This window comes from Pholcus phalangioides, unplaced genomic scaffold (genome assembly GCF_987345545.1).
Source record: "Pholcus phalangioides strain wild (caught in Gottingen) unplaced genomic scaffold, Ppha-v1.0 ptg000022l_1, whole genome shotgun sequence".
NCBI lineage: Eukaryota > Metazoa > Arthropoda > Arachnida > Araneae > Pholcidae > Pholcus > Pholcus phalangioides.
In genome coordinates this window covers 6040915-6056920 of record NW_028301615.1, presented here as the reverse complement: position 1 = coordinate 6056920, position 16006 = coordinate 6040915, and the positions used below count along the sequence as shown (strand labels likewise).

Sequence of the window (16006 nt, the reverse complement as noted above, 5' to 3'; positions counted from 1 at the left end):
CAATTACTCAGCAGAAGCTTTGGAGTTCAAAAGTTTTTTTGAATTTATAGAAAAATATTCGATGAATCGTTCTGAAATTTTGATCATCTATGTTGTACTCCCTATTGCAAGGAAATGTAGTTGCAAGTGCATTTAGGGGAACTACCAAAAAATTACATAAAAAAAAATTTTTTTTGATCAACCCTGTATCAGAAAAAATGACAAATTTTTAACTTCAAGAAATTCAACAAATGCAGAGCTGACTTAATAAATCTGATTTCGGCGAGAGCAGTGCCATTTATAGATGAATTGTTCAACCAGGCTCATTAACCTGTGGAATATGTTTCTTTATTTTCTTTCTTCCTTCCTTTCAACGAAACATTTTTTCTCTACCTAGCAAAAATTCACCAAAAGTGGAAGATTTGCGATCATATTGAGGAAAGAGGGTAAGAGATTATTCTAGTTAGATTTTATTTTTCAAATATATTCTTGGTTCCTGAACAGATTTTCTACATGGAGATGGGGGCTATATGAGCGGATATTCATCATTACAACAAAGTAGGTAGCAAGAATTTATAGTGTAATTTCGGCAGAATATTTCTGATTCTGAAACAAGCACCATGTTTTTTTTACCACTTTTAAATTTAAAACCAAAACTTAGTATAATTAAATATTCATTATGATTCCGGATACGCATAACAGGGACTATTTATATAACTTTGTAGGTTCATTCCTTGTCTTCGTCATGGTGGGGACAGGACATGCTTTTATTGCGCTCCGCTCACAGACTAATAGCAGCAGTTTTATCCGAAACCGCTGCTGGGGATTACCGAAGGATTATCTGTCACGTCGGTGCGCCATTTTGTGTCTTTCTTTGTTCTCGTGAGTTTTACTTAGTGTACTGAGAAATTGAATTTTCTGGATGTTATGCTGAAAATAATATTTGGGAAAAAAAAAGTGATTTGCCTCCTCCAGGAATCGAACCTGGATCCCCTTGCATACCGGGCAAATGCACTAACCAATACACCAGAGACACACTTTTTAATTCTCGATAACATGCATTAGCAGCATGAAGCGCTGAGTGGAGTGATAGCAACCTCCCTAACTATAGCAATATTCGCCCCAGTTGGCATTTTGTATGAAGAGATGGTATTTTTTCTGGCTGTAATTTTTTCACTTTTTACTTTTCTTTTCAAATATCAGTTTCGGCATAACATCCAGAAAATTAAATTTCTCTGCATATTTCAGGCTGAAAAAATACCATCTCTTCACTTAGGGTGTTTTTCATTTTTCGGTCATATATTCTGCTGTTTTTTTTTTTATTTTTCTAGCACATCATTGGAGTTGCGAGACAATTTTTTTTTTTTATTAATTTGCTCTCTGTTATTTTAATTTTCGTTGTGTATTTTCGATCAACTTAAATTTTTTTTCTAGCTCTCATTTCATTTTCATTGTATTTTCGCCAGGTTTGTGTTTCTCCCGCTCCTTTGATATAAATTTGTGGGTTTTTTAGACGTTAGTGTTAGCAAACAGTGTATACTTTTTCCCGGGTACTTTCAATAATTTTTTGCCCTATTGTTTTAGTGTTAATGAATAGAGACAACTAGATAATTCTAATAAGTATAAATTGTACTTTATAGCTTAATACTTTTTTAGAGTACGTTGTATTCTTTATATATATTTTCTTCGTGATTTAGTGTTGAGCATTCTATTTTTCTTAATTTTTTCGGACAATCTCTTACGTATATTTCTCATTGTAATGTATTTTTCAGTTTTTTAATTTCCTGTTAACGTTTCTCATTTTCCTTTTTTAATTATTATCTACTTTTAGCAATAGTGTTAGTATGCCTCGACTACTGTTGTGTAGAGCTTGCGACGGAAGGTTTCCTTGATCTAGGGGTATAGTAGCTGATAGTTTGAATTGTAAAAGGGTGCTTGGATATTTGCAAGGTTGGAAGTCAAGGTCGAAGCATTACGGGAAAAAGTTAGGGTTCTAGAGGGCCCGGTTATAACAGAGCCACTTTTCATCGAACCACCTGTTGATGAAGAAACAATCTCCACGAACAACAACAGTTCACAGTGTGAATGGGTGGTTGTGGATGAGGCAGAAGGGGTATAGCGATAGGGGTTTAATCATCAGCGATTCTATGGTTAGCGAACTTGGGAACAGTGTAGGGATTTTCGGGGGTTTCGAGCATTTTCTTCCTGGGGGGATGATTGGCAACGTTTGAGACTTTTTTCATCGCCGAAAGTTGCCCTTGCAGGTGATTCTGTGGGTGGGAACGAATCAGGTAGGAGCGAATATTAACGAGTCTGTCAGAGTACTGGGATTTACTATTATCTGCTAGGGAAGGGATTCAGATGTGGCAGTGATTTCAGTAGGGGGTATAGGAGTAGGACCCACCAATTTAATAAATTGGTGAATAACATTTGCTCCTCACTTGGGGTCACGTTCTTGGAGCTTCCCGCATTTACTGATAGGTGGCTTCGTTCGGATGGGATCCATCTAAATAGGTCTGGGAGGTTTACGATAGTCTTAGGTTAGGTTTTTTACTCCCAGATCTCGTAGTCGGGAATGTGGGTTAGTTAATGATAATCACAACAGTACTGACATTACCCACCTCTGACTTGGATGGCTTCTCGATTGACCCTATATCACCGGGCCAATTCAAATGTGCGCCAATTAATGCCAGAAGATTGGGTAATAAGAAAGATTTTTAGAAACTATGAATCTTTCTCACACATCTCTCGACCGCTGTGGTGGTCGAGTGGTTATAGCGACGGACTCGCGATGCGAGGATCCGGGTTCGAACCCCACAGTGGTGGTCGGTTGAAGTTGGTTTTCTGTGGTTCCCAACTTCAAGGCGCAAATGCGAGCCGATCTCCCCGTTAAAAAGTCTCGCCACAGAGAGCAACAGTCCTACAACGAAAAATCATTCAATCATAACACTTCACTCATAGTTTGAAAAACTGGTGGCAGATGGCAGCACTACACATAACAAGCATTACAGAGAAACAAAAAAAACTTCAAGTCAGGTTTCACTACACGTACACGCACATTCCCGCATGGGGGTTCCGCGGGGGGTTGTGGGCGGGGTGCATGTGTGGTGTAGCAGTAGTAGGTAGGGTAAAAAAGGGCTCGGGGATCCATGATGTTCTTAAGTCAGCCACCTCGTTGGGCAGTTTGCCTGTTGTGGCGTTGTATTTGTATTTGTATCTCAGGATACGATGCTTTTTTTGAGAAATAGATCTGATAGGAAAGGGGTGGAGTGTTGATATACGTGAAATCATGTTTTAAGGCTAAAGAGTAACGATATCGAAACTAAAGGATACGTAAGTCGAAGAATATCCCAATCTTCTGTACGTATAACAATTAATTAACACATAACTATAATATTACTATTATCCACAATTTTAGATTATTGTTGAAATTAAACATGAACACTTAACAAATTTTAGATGGAGTTCGTACAGAGATAACCAATGTCATTCCGATACTCATGTAGACTACCCACTTAACAATTTTCTTCTTTCACACACACATCTCTTCTCTGCACTTTCTCTTTTCCTACACGGCCACACACATTTTGCACCCGGCGCGTCTTTCTTTAGTCATTAATCAGTGGGTCGTTGCAGTACCCCGCCCCTAGAAAGAATGTTCTTGAAAGCGAACCGGCAACAGAATGCGGTGGTCAGACCTGGTAGTTTTTTCCTGAGCTTCCTGTAGTTGCTCAGCAGGAACCGATGAAGGTTGTGCTGTCGTTATGTTGTCTCTTGCTTGTGCAGATTCGTTGTTTAGAAGAAAAGCAGGTTTGACTCGATCGATGGGGACAGTGTCGTTACCATTTTTATGGCTTTTGAAAGTCTTATCACTTCTGTCCACAACCGGAAACGACCCATCGTATGGTGGTCGTAGTGGGGTTCGAACTGCGTCATGTTGGAGGAAAACATGACTGCATGAACGAGTTCTTGATGAACGAAAACCTTCAGCTTTCCGTGACTTTTTGAGTTGGCAATAAGCTTTTCATGGTATGTCAAAGTTCCTTCACAAACTCTGGAGTAGTTATGTCACTAGGTGTTTCGTCAAAGAATTCTCCTGGAAGACGAATTGTTTGTCCATACACTAGTTTATTCGGTGTGCCTGTACTTACCTTGTAAGTACATCGCAAACCCAGTAAGACGGTTGGAAGCGTTTCAGTCCACCACTCCTTAAAGTAAGCTTTCAGCGAGGACTTGAGTGTGCGGTGCCAGTTCTCTATGACACCATTGGCTTGAGGATGGAGAGTGCTGTGTATATGTTTAATGCCCAATAGCATGGCTAGGGATAGGAAAAGGCGTGATTCAAATTGTCGTCCCTGATCGGTGATGATGTCAACTGGGATGCCGAAACGAGATATCCATGAGCGGTATAGTGCTTTGGCCACTGTAAGTGTCTCTATATTTGATAAAGGTTCTGCCTCTACCCACCTAGTGCATCTATCGATCATTGCCAAACAGTACGTGCTATTGGTTGAAGTAAACAGAGGTCCTATTAAATCAATGTGAATGTGATGAAAACATGAATTGCTGACCATGTTATTTGTAACTGGGCTTTTTGTATGTTTGACTATTTTTCACCTTTGACAAGGCATGATCCTGTACACTTATTACAATCAGAGTTTATTTTTGGCCAAATAAACCTGTCTGTGATGAGTTTAATTGAAGCTTTGGTACCTGGGTGTGCCATATTGTGCAAGGAAATGAAAATGTTGTATCTCCAGGACAGCTAATAGTGATAACAGTTCCTTGTCAGCAAGTTGTGCCTCCGCCGTACCTTTGCAATCTATTGGATTTGGACATGTTATGGTATCAATTCCAGAGAGAGTATCGGCAGGGATATTATCTATTCCTTTGACATGTCTGATGTCGGTTGTAAACTGACCTATATAGTCTAGCTGACGCAATTGGCGTGAAGAAAATTTGTCGTTCTTCTGCAAGAAAGCAAAAACGAGCGACCTATGGTCCGCATATAACACAAAATTATGCATTTCGACAATGAAACGAAAATATTTGATCGCCGCATAGGCAGCTAGCAACTCTCAGTTATAAGCTGAGTATTTTTTTCCCTGTTTCTGAGAGTTTGCGGGAAAAGAAACCTAAAGGTTCTAAGCCTGTCAAAGTGACTTGATGCAAGGCAGCGCCTATGGCAAAATCAGATACAGCAACATACAATGCTAACTCCGCATCTGGAGAAGGATGGTGGAGTAGGGTCACCTCGGCTAATTGGTGTTTGGATTCTTCAAAAGCCTTTGAGGACTAAGGTGTCCGAATTATTTCCGTTTTATCAGACTTTTTTTGTGCCTTGTAAATGTGTACATAATAATGCTTGAGAAAATGCTGCATGTGGAATGTTGCAATGGTAATCTATATATATAAAATTGATTTTCTGTGTGTGTGTATGTTCTCTATACAAATCTACAATTTTAGATCGATCGTCACCAAATTTTGCATATATACCAAATGGGACCCGACTTGAACGATAGGCTACTTTAAAATTTCGTCAGACCAGGGCAAATGCCCCAAATGGGCAAAAAACTGTCCGGCAACAATGGTTTTTGGGCCTCAACAATCACTTTCCGAACGTTTACTTTGGTTACCATGGTTCCCTAGCAATGCGTTTCCGACGTGTATATGCCTTTACAACGGTTTGTCACTTCTTTAATGCTGTTGGTATATGTATAATAGTTTATGCCTTTATAATGGTTTGCCACATTTTCAATATACTCTCAGTAATGAGGCTTTTTGAATAGACATCATCATCAGCATCGCTCTGAGAGTCAGGAAAAGGGTGATCCTCATAGAAATCAGTGCTAAAATTGTCGATTTTACTGTAGAAATGCGGAAATTAGTGGGGTTTTCTGTCACATCAATAATTTTAAAAATTGTATTGAATTCTCGATTTTTGAAATATTCAGTTCGCTTAGAGATATACGAAGCCCAGGAGATTAAATATGAAGTAATTAGCCAAACCTATACTTTTGAGTTGGATATTCGAGCTATATCATTGATTTCATTTATATCTTCTCAAGTAAGAAAATTAATGTCTCCATATTGTCTCTTTCAATATTTATTTGCATAAATTCATGTGGGTTAGGATATTTTAAAATTAGTTATGAGTCTGTGAAAAGTGCATCGAAAAAATTCCACAGCTTTAACTAAGGATTTTTGGAAGCTGGAACAGACAGAACAGACACATTATTATGGATGGAAGTTCAGGGGGGGGGGGGAAGAGATCGAAATACCTAGCGCCCCTTAAAAAAAGAAAAATATATATACGTTTCTGTGTAAATCTAGATTTGTTTATTTCATGAATCGCGCAGGTCACCATATTGGTCAACTTGGATACGGTTTGTATGTCCCTCAAGAAAAAGAGAGGGAGATATCACGTGATCCAAAAAAGCCTCATTGAAGAAAACCCGGGCAGCGCCGGGTATTATAGCTAGTAATTTAATAAGCCTGAATATTGTCTTACGACAGCAATTGTTTTGGGACACTCAAATTTCATAGCTGCCAACTTTTGAAAATGAAAATTCGGGAGATTTTCGGGCAAACCCATATTCTATGTTTAAACCACTCCCTAATAAATACAATAGGGATTTTTCCAAATAAAATAGGGATTTTCCAAACATAAAAGTTAAAGCGTAGGGAATAAAATCTGTACTCAAAAACTGAAGACAAATTAAAATAGGGATTTTACACACATGGAAGTTAAACCCTTGGGAATAAAATTCCTGGCCAAAACTTCAATGATGTAAAAATAAATATTGTGTTCAATCAGAAACGCTGCGAACAAACATTCTGCACGAATGACCCCAATATCACTGACTTATTGTGACACTTGCTTGATGTTTTTTTTTTTTTTTCATTTCACATGAGTGATGATGGCAGTCTTTCCATGACCGATGTTTATGTCCGTAACACAACTTGTAGAAAAAGGAAAAATCTGCCCTTTTCTGGAACGTTTGATGAAAGGAAATTCATTGGAATAAGTATCTTTAAAATTTATTAAATATGTTTTTGCTTATCAGTATTCATGCTTTGTTATATCGCACGTACGTAACTTCAACAAAAGAAATTTTGACCATACGCGCGTCACTATAATCTTCAATTATTATCCAGGACTATTGGCTGCTAAGCCATTTCCCTGCGCGATAAGACAAACAGCTTTCTTGTTACCATCAGAGGGTTTGTAAAACTTCCTTAAAAAGGGAATTTCCCCATTTGCGACGTGTGACGTCATTTCGAAAGGGGGAAAAAAGAGTCTTCATGCCCCACAAGAAATTCCTTAGGGATTGTTTTCATAAGTGGGGATTTTTTTAAATGAAGTAGGGAATGTTTAGGGACAATTAAGGATTTTTGTGATTTTCTTAAAAATTCGGGAGATTTAAGAACTTTTCGGGAGGTCGAGCGATGAAGCTAAAATTTGGGAGATTCCCGAAAAATTCGGGAGACTTGGCAGCTATGAAATTTAAGAATGGCCTCAACTCTGTCTGGGAGAGGTTTGATACCTTTGTCACTCACCAGATACCCCAAGAAAGAAAGTTCTTTTGCTCCCAGAATACATTTGTCTACATTAATTCTGATACCATACTCAAAGAGTCATTTTCACACCATGTCAAGATGTTTAACATGCTCATCTTCTGAGCAGCTACTGATCAGAATATCGTCGAGGTAAGCAAAAGCAAAATTTAAATCATACAAAACTTCGTGTATAAAACATTGGAATGTCTGAGCAGCACTTGATAGTCCAAAGGGTATGTATATAAACTCAAAAAGACCAAATGTATTGTAATGGCGGTCTTCGGCACGTCATCTGGATGAACAGGTATTTGATGATATGCCCTGGTCAAATCAATTTTTTAAAAAATGTTTTAGCCAAATAATGTCTGGGAGCCTCACCTGGGGAACGTTTCTTTTTGCCGCTGTGGTGATCGAGTGGTCATAGTGACGGACTCGCATCGCAGGGACCCGGGTTCGAGCCCCACCGTCACCACAGTGGTGGTCAGCTGAAGTTGGTTTTCTGTGATTCCCAACTCAAGCCGCAAATGCAAGCCGATCTCCCCATTGAAAAGTCTCGCCACAGAGAGCAACAGTCCTACAAACACTACAAATATTCAGTCATTACACTTCACTCACTTCACTTCTGAGATATAGATAGCAGCACTGAAAAATCATACACAACACTATACTCTGTTCGTTCTAACTTGGGTCCTGATGTAAATAAAAGCACGTGTGCGATGCCCAAAATGATTGGTTGAAGAACATTTCACCCTTTCTTACTGCGCAACACCGCCAAAAATATAGTCCTTTGTCGTTTGCCCCTCATACCATAAAATACCTCATAATTTTTATTTTTTTTAAATATTTATTCTATATTATTTCAAAGTTATCTGGAAGACAGGAAAAAATATTTTTTAAGATCAGTCAAAGCGTTTTTGCTGCTATGTCTTCAGGGTGGGTTTTGACACTTGATAGGATATGCCTTTCTCACTCAAACATTACGGTCCCCTTTTTCAACAGAAGTTTCATTTTATTATTATTATTCCTATTTGCAAACAGATTTGATATATACTTGTATATGCTTCTTCAAGAGGTCTTGCAAGAAAAAGAGTTTTCTTCTTTATCGTTTGATGACATAAGTGAAATAAGCGTGTATCTTGTTTGGCAGAGCCATTTGAAAATACATTTTTTTGCAGCTGCTCTAGACTCCTATAAACAAAGTTTCTGTCAACAAGATTTTTCTCTCTTCTCACTTTGACGTACACTGAACGGGAAGTGGGGTGGGGGGTCACTTATTGTTCGTGGTGAATATACACATTTCAAAAGAATTCACACTTCTGCTTGAGCAGCTGGTTGGAAGTAATATTGGTTTCGCCGAAGAAGTCTGAGGATTATCACATAGACGTGAAGGTAACATTTTGAAAATCTGGTTCGAAAGAGTAATGCTCATTTCTGATTCAGTTAGCCTCATTATGCCAGACATTATAGATCCGGTGAGAAAGACTGGCCTGGGGGCCCATTAAAGATCCCAGTCCAGGGGCTCCTGCTGCTGAATGTTGGGGTCATGGCTCGCAACCTACGCACGGATAAAAAACCGAAATTGTCGTGACAAAAAAAAAAAAAAAAAAAAAAGGATATCAACAACAGGTTAACGTAAAGAAACGAAATAATGAAATAATGTGGATGACTCTCTCATCAAATGGGAACTTCTACAGCCCGTGGATTATTATGAAATATTCAATTATACAGACCCGCAAGAAAAATAAAAAGCGGCAACACAACGGTAAGTTGTTCAGAATTTGTTTCACGTTATAATTGGTAGCATATCCGGCCAAGGAAAATCATACGGCGTAAATTAGCTCAGAAATAAAATTGTAAAATTCTGAAGAAAAAAATGAGGATTTTTTATTTCACTATCTGCTGTAAAATAATAAACAACTCACACAAACTTTTGTAACGATCATGGTCCTACATCCTGCCGCAAGACCCCCCCCCCCCCACAAGGCTGTGATCTTTGGCGGGCCCTCAGACCAACCTTTCAACAGCACTTCTATATAGTAAACTTTTAGCATAAAAAAATGACAAGAATTGTCGCAGGCAATGTCCGGGCTGGAGCCCTGTCATCCCAACTCTTGAGGAGTATGCCATAACTACAGAATACCTTATCGAATTTTTTTTTGGGAGATATATACCTCTTTCTAGTTTAATTAGTGTTATCAACAGTTTTTATTTCAACAAAATTTGGAGAACGGTGAAAAAAAATTCCCAGGAAAATTCTTCATAACGAATTTACAATCTCGCGTTTGAGGAAAAAACGCACGTGTTCGGAACACGTAATGAAGGGGCGGGTAAAATTACAACCAATAGAGATGAAGGATGCGGAGTGATATCAAAAATTGGTACAGTGGTTCAGGACCCAAGTTAGAGCAAAACAGAGTATAGATACGCACTCAGACTGTTAGGTACACATACTTACACTTCCGGCACAACTCACTAGGTAGTAAATTGCCCATGGCGATAGACCTGAGTTGTGCTAGGATTGAAAAAAAAAAAATGTCTGGAAAAAATCTTGTATGTGAGGTAGTGGATAGCAGTCTTTTTGTGTTTATTTAAAGCCCGATAGTCACCCGTAGGACGAAAATCTCCATTAGGTTTTGGAACCATATGAAGAGGATTAGACCAATTAGATTTACTGGGTCTACAAATTCCTTGTTCAAACATAATGCAAAATTCTCTTTTTGAGACTTCCAGCTGCTTGGGATTTAAACTCCGGGGGCGAGCGAAAACAGGTTGTCCCTTTGTAATGATTCTGAGTACTGTGTTGTGTTTCGCATTAGGTGAGGATGGATATGGACAGAGGATTTCTTTGTATCTGTAGAAAATGTCCTTGAACTTCTCATCAGTGGCTATGAGTAACGCTCATCTCTGGACTGTTGATAGTAGAGCATTTGCTAGATAATCTAGTTAAAGGATCCCTGAGGCAAGAATTTTTCAAATCAATCAACAGTCCCTAATGTTACAGAAAATCAGCACCTATGATAGGTTTGCTAACATTAGCTATGATAAATGGCCACCGGTATTCACAAAGTAAATTGAGGCTGACTGAAATGATCTTGGTGCCAAATGTTTTGATGGGGCTGTTGTTAGCAGAATATAGTGTTAAGGATGATGGTCCTACAAATGACATACCCGAGTTGTTCTGATAACGCAAAAATCACTACCACTGTCAATTAAATAATGATGTGAAGTTGGTGTTACGCGTTGGGGGCGCAGCGTCATTCGGTAGGCTCGCTCACAAGAAGAATATAGCGATTGTTAATTATTTACATGTTTTATTTACAATTTATATAACCATTATAACTTTAATAGCAGGAGCGTGTGGCAGACGTACGGAGAAGCCGAATGCAAAAACAAACAATAAAGATAGTCGGCTTTGACTGCATAAAAATACACATGTTGCCACACTGACATAAATAATAATAATAAAAAGAATGATAATAAACAGTTGAAAAAGGGTCGCTACATGACCCCCTCCCAGTCGAGAGGATCATAGGCTCTCGACGAATTATAAGTTGAAATGCAGTTCCATTTCTTTTTGGCGTGAGGATACAGTCGAAGAAATCGTGCCTAAAAATGTGAGAATACTGGACAGGCCAGACTGGCACACAGCTGGATTATCGAGAGTTTACTGTAATTGAAGAATTTTGTATAGCTAGCCTGTTACGTGTTGGAGGCGCAACGTCATAGGTAGGCAAGCTTACAAGTTCAATACAGAGATTTTTTAAATTTACATGTTCTATTTACAATTTATACAACCATTACAAACTCAACAGCAAGAGCTTTTGGCCGGCGTGCGGAGAAGTCAAATGTAAACGAACAATAAAGATAGTTGGCTTTGACTACATAAAAATACACATGTTGCCACATTGACATAAATAATAATAATAAAGAGAATGATAATAAACATGGTGGGAAAAGGGTCACTACATTACATCCTCCCAGTCGAGAGGATCATAAGCTCTCGGCGAATTATACGTTGAAACTCACTTTCTTTCTGGAACGCAGTTCCATTTCTTTTTGACCTGAGGATACAGTCTTCTGTGGGACCAAAATTATGTCCTTTGGCTTTAGTAAGAAGCCAGGTTTCAGTCTGTCAACACTTATAGTAGTGGCACGGTCCGGGATCTGCAATGTGAAATGTGTGTCATCTCTTTTGATGCATAGGGGCCATCATAAGGCGGCCACAAAGTAGGCTTAAATGCGTCACATCACACAAAAACGTGAGAACAGTCATCTAGAGCTGGATGCCAGAAGATTTTGTGTGAGCCATGTGTGGTTGTAGGAACTGGACGAATTTATGACATAGTGTTGTGGAGTGTTTCTACAAATTCATCGGGGGAACATCATTGGAGAACTGGAAAAAATCCTCTAGTAAGAGAAGTGGCGTCCCATAGATGAGTTCAGCTGATCAAGCTCCGATGTCTTCCTTTACACACGAGCGTATACCTAGAAGAACGCTAGGAATCATGTTAGTCCAGTGGCCAGTTTCGGGACAGCGTAATGCAGTCTTCAGGTCACGATGAAAACGTTAAATGCAACCATTTACTGCTGGATGATATGGTGTGGTACGAATTCTTTCAATACTAAGGATTGTAGCAACGGCTCGAAACAAGGAACTTTCAAACTGTTGACCGTGATCACTGGTGATGGTCTCAGGGGTACTAAAACAGCTGATCCAACCTGAAAAGAAACATCTCGCAACAGTTCTGCTGTCATGTCCTCCTTGGGGATAACTTCCTTGGGAATAACTTGCCAAACGATCCACTATTGTTAGACAGTACCAAAATCCACGGGAGGGTGGGAGTGGTCCCACAATGTCTATGTGCACATGTCCAAAATGTTTATCACACAACGGGAATTTTCCAAGTGGCGCTTTGGTATGTTTGATTTTAGATTTTTGGCATGCAAGACTTGTCTTGCACCATTCTATGCAGTCTTTTTTCATATCTTTCCAAACAAAATGACTGCAGAGCAAGTTTTCAGTAGCTCGTTTGCCAGGATGATTCAAGTTGGGCACAGTGCTGAATGCTTGAAGTCTGTATGGTTCAGGAATGTAAGGTCTAACCTTTCCAGTTGAAACGTCGCATAAAATTTCAATTTCGCTGTTGATCAGCATGGGTTTGAATTCTAAGCTAGTAGAAGTGTGAAGTTGTTTCAACTCTTGATCTTCCCTTTGAGCTTTGGCAATTTCCTTATAATCGAGAGGAGAAGGAAATTCGATCAAACTGATACGGGAAAAAGCGTCAGCAACAACATTTTCAACACCAGATATATGACGAATATCGGTGGAGTATTGCGATATAAAGTCCAGATACCTTATCTGCCTGGCTGAGTTGTTCTTGCTGATCTGATTGAAGGCATAGGACAATGGTTTATGGTCACTAAAAATTATAAAGTGCCGTCCTTCTAATAGGTATAAAAAATGCTTTATAGCAGCGTATATAGCTAATAGTTCTCTGTCGAAAGCAGTGTAGTGCTGCTCAGATTTTGACAATTTACGAGTGAAAAATGCGATGGATTGCCAGTCATTTCCAACTCGTTGTTGTAGGGCACTTCCAATCACATAGTCGGATCCATCGACCATCAGTGCCAACACAGAATTTTGCTGTGGATATGACAAAAGGGTTATATTAGCCAAATCAGACTTGTAATTTTCAAAGGCAATTTTGGATTCTTCAGTCCATTGGATGAGACGTTTATCGTGCCTTTTGCTATCTTTAAGGTACACGTTGAGAAAAAATGTGCTTTTTCGCTGCATTTGGGATAAAGCGCCTGTAAAAATTAATCATCCCGAGAAATCGGCGCAGCTCTTGAATGGTCTGTGTATATGGATAGTTCAGGATAGCTTCAACTTTCTTTTCCAATGGTTTGATACCGTGTTCACTTACAGTATGTCCTAAAAATGCTACTTCAGATTTTCCGAAAATGCATTTATCAATATTCAAGACAACTCCGAATTCAGAGAATTTCTTCAAAATGTATCTTCAGTGAACAAGATGCTTCTCTGGAGATGTCGAAGCGATAAGTACATCATCCAAGTGAGGAAAACAAAAGTCAAATTATTGAAATACAGAGTTCATGAACCTTTGCAGTGTTTGACTGCACAAACCGAAAGGCATGTAAAGAAACTCGTATAGTCCGAATGGAGTTATGACTGCCATCTTCTCAATGTGTGCTCGCTGTACAGGAATCTGGTAGTATGCTTTAACCAAGTCAAGGGTACTGAATATTGTTTTGCCAGTGAGAAAATTAGCAAAGTCATGAACGCGTGGAATTGGGTAGCGGTCGGGTTTTGTTCTGGCATTTAACATGCGATAATCCCCGCAATAACGCCATCCTCCATCTGCTTTCACAACCATATGCAAAGGGCTGGCCCAGTTGCTTTTGGAGGGCCGACACCAACCTTGACTTTCCATGTAAGCGAATTCGCATTTAGCGATAGTAAGCTTGTCCTGCGCCAAACGTCTGGCCTTGGCAAACACAGGTGGGCCTGTCGTCTCGATAAAATGAGTAACGTTATGTTTAACGGACTTGGTTGAGAAATTTATCTTAGTCAGTTCGGGAAATTTGGATAACAGCTTATGATAATCAGTAGTATCATGCATAGCAAATGTCACACCAGTGGAGGGTACTTCTGCCCTGGATCCGGATATGGACAATTTTGAATCTTGTGAAACTAATCGACATTTGTTCATGTCAACCAAAAAGCTGTATCGACTGAGAAAATCAGCACCTAGGATTGGCCCATTGATTGAGGCCACAACAAATTTCCAAACGAAATTCTTATGCAGACCAAAGTCCAAGTTCAGTATCTTAGTACCAAATGTAGGAATTTGAGTGCCATTAGCAGCAGTTAACTGAAAGGAATTGGTTTTAGTTGACAATTCAGATTTTTCAGCGGGTAACACAGATACTGATGCTCCAGTATCAACAAGGAAGTGCAATCCGTTTTTACGATCGTACACGAATAGGCGACTTGCAATATTAGCATTTTCGCTGTGCGCCCCCAACGAATGCTCTACTCGTTTTTTGAGTGCTTGTAAGAGGAGGGTGCTATGCACTTGTGCGCTTTTTCTCTGAATTTCCTGTGGTACCAGCATATTTGAGATGTTTGTCCCGCTGGGAGAGATTGGCGAGACCTAGATCGCGAACGATAATGAAAACGCTGACCATGAGGTTTAGTTTCTAATCTAGACAGGCGAGTGCAGATCTCATGTAATCTGGTATCGATTGGACACGGCTCGACTGAACTGACTTCTGTGGGCTTGGTAACGTCCAATATGCCGTCTGCCATCTCCGCAAGCTTTGGCAAGTTGTCAGTGCTTACGGCTAATATCTGCTGAACAGCTACTGGCAATTGTTGTGACCACAAGGTTTTCAAAATTTTATCATCAAAATGCTTGCCAGCTAAATCGCGCATCTCCAATAGCAAACGTGACGGGCGCTTGTCACCCAAAATTAGGCCTTGCTAAAGAGCCTTTAACCTAGAAGATTCGGAATCGGCATACTGGGATATCAACCGCTCTTTCAGGGCATCATAGCTATTTTGAGCCGGTGGATTCATTAAGATATCCGAAATGACAGAGAGTTCCTGCTGATCTAAACTAGTAATTACATAGTTAAATTTCGTTTAGTCAGCGCTAATTTTCGAGAGCGAAAATTGCGATTCTATCTGTTTAAACCACAATTCCGGTCGATTTCGCCAAAACTGAGGCATTTTTACCGCGACTGGGTGGATTTCCATCGATTCGGGTTGAGTCTTTGACATCGTGGCGTTTGCGACACACAAATCAAGAAAAGTTCAAAAACAGCCTACCGTATGCTTGACAACATCTTCAGAAGGTGAGATGACATCATTTGTTTTCATCGGAAACCGTAAAACGCCGGTAGCCGGAAACGCAAGTTCACGGTCGTAGCACAAACAACGTGGTCGGGAAAGGGAAACAGCACCTTGCATCTCACATGTTCAAAAAAACAGGTCACCACTGTTACGCGTTGGGGGCGCGACGTCATTCGGTAGGCTCGCTCACAAGTAGAATATAGCGATTGTTAATTATTTACATGTTTTATTTACAATTTATAAAACCATTATAACTTTAATAGCAGGAGCGTGTGGCAGACGTACGGAGAAGCCGAATGCAAAAACAAACAATAAAGATAGTAGGCTTTGACTGCATAAAAATACACATGTTGCCACACTGACATAAATAATAATAATAATAAAAAGAATGATAATAAACAGTTGAAAAAGGGTCGCTACATTGGGTTATGAATGAATAGGCAGCTAGAGGAATTGAATTTGAAATTGCACTCTGCCACATGTGATTTCTGGTTTCGTTTCCCTGACTTGTAATTGCATGGTTGCTGGCATTTATAGGCTTTATCAGCGAAATTGAAATGGTACCAGCATATACCTTCTGGTATCGTT

The 16006-nt window shown here is 39.5% G+C and overlaps 1 protein-coding gene across 1 annotated transcript in view; it reads right to left on the bottom strand.

Annotated features, from left to right (window-relative positions):
• The window catches only part of Non3 (Ribosome production factor 2-like protein Non3), a 118986-nt gene that overhangs the window by 7680 nt on the left and 95300 nt on the right, over nucleotides 1-16006 (bottom strand). The gene's annotated exons all lie outside the window — the stretch shown is intronic.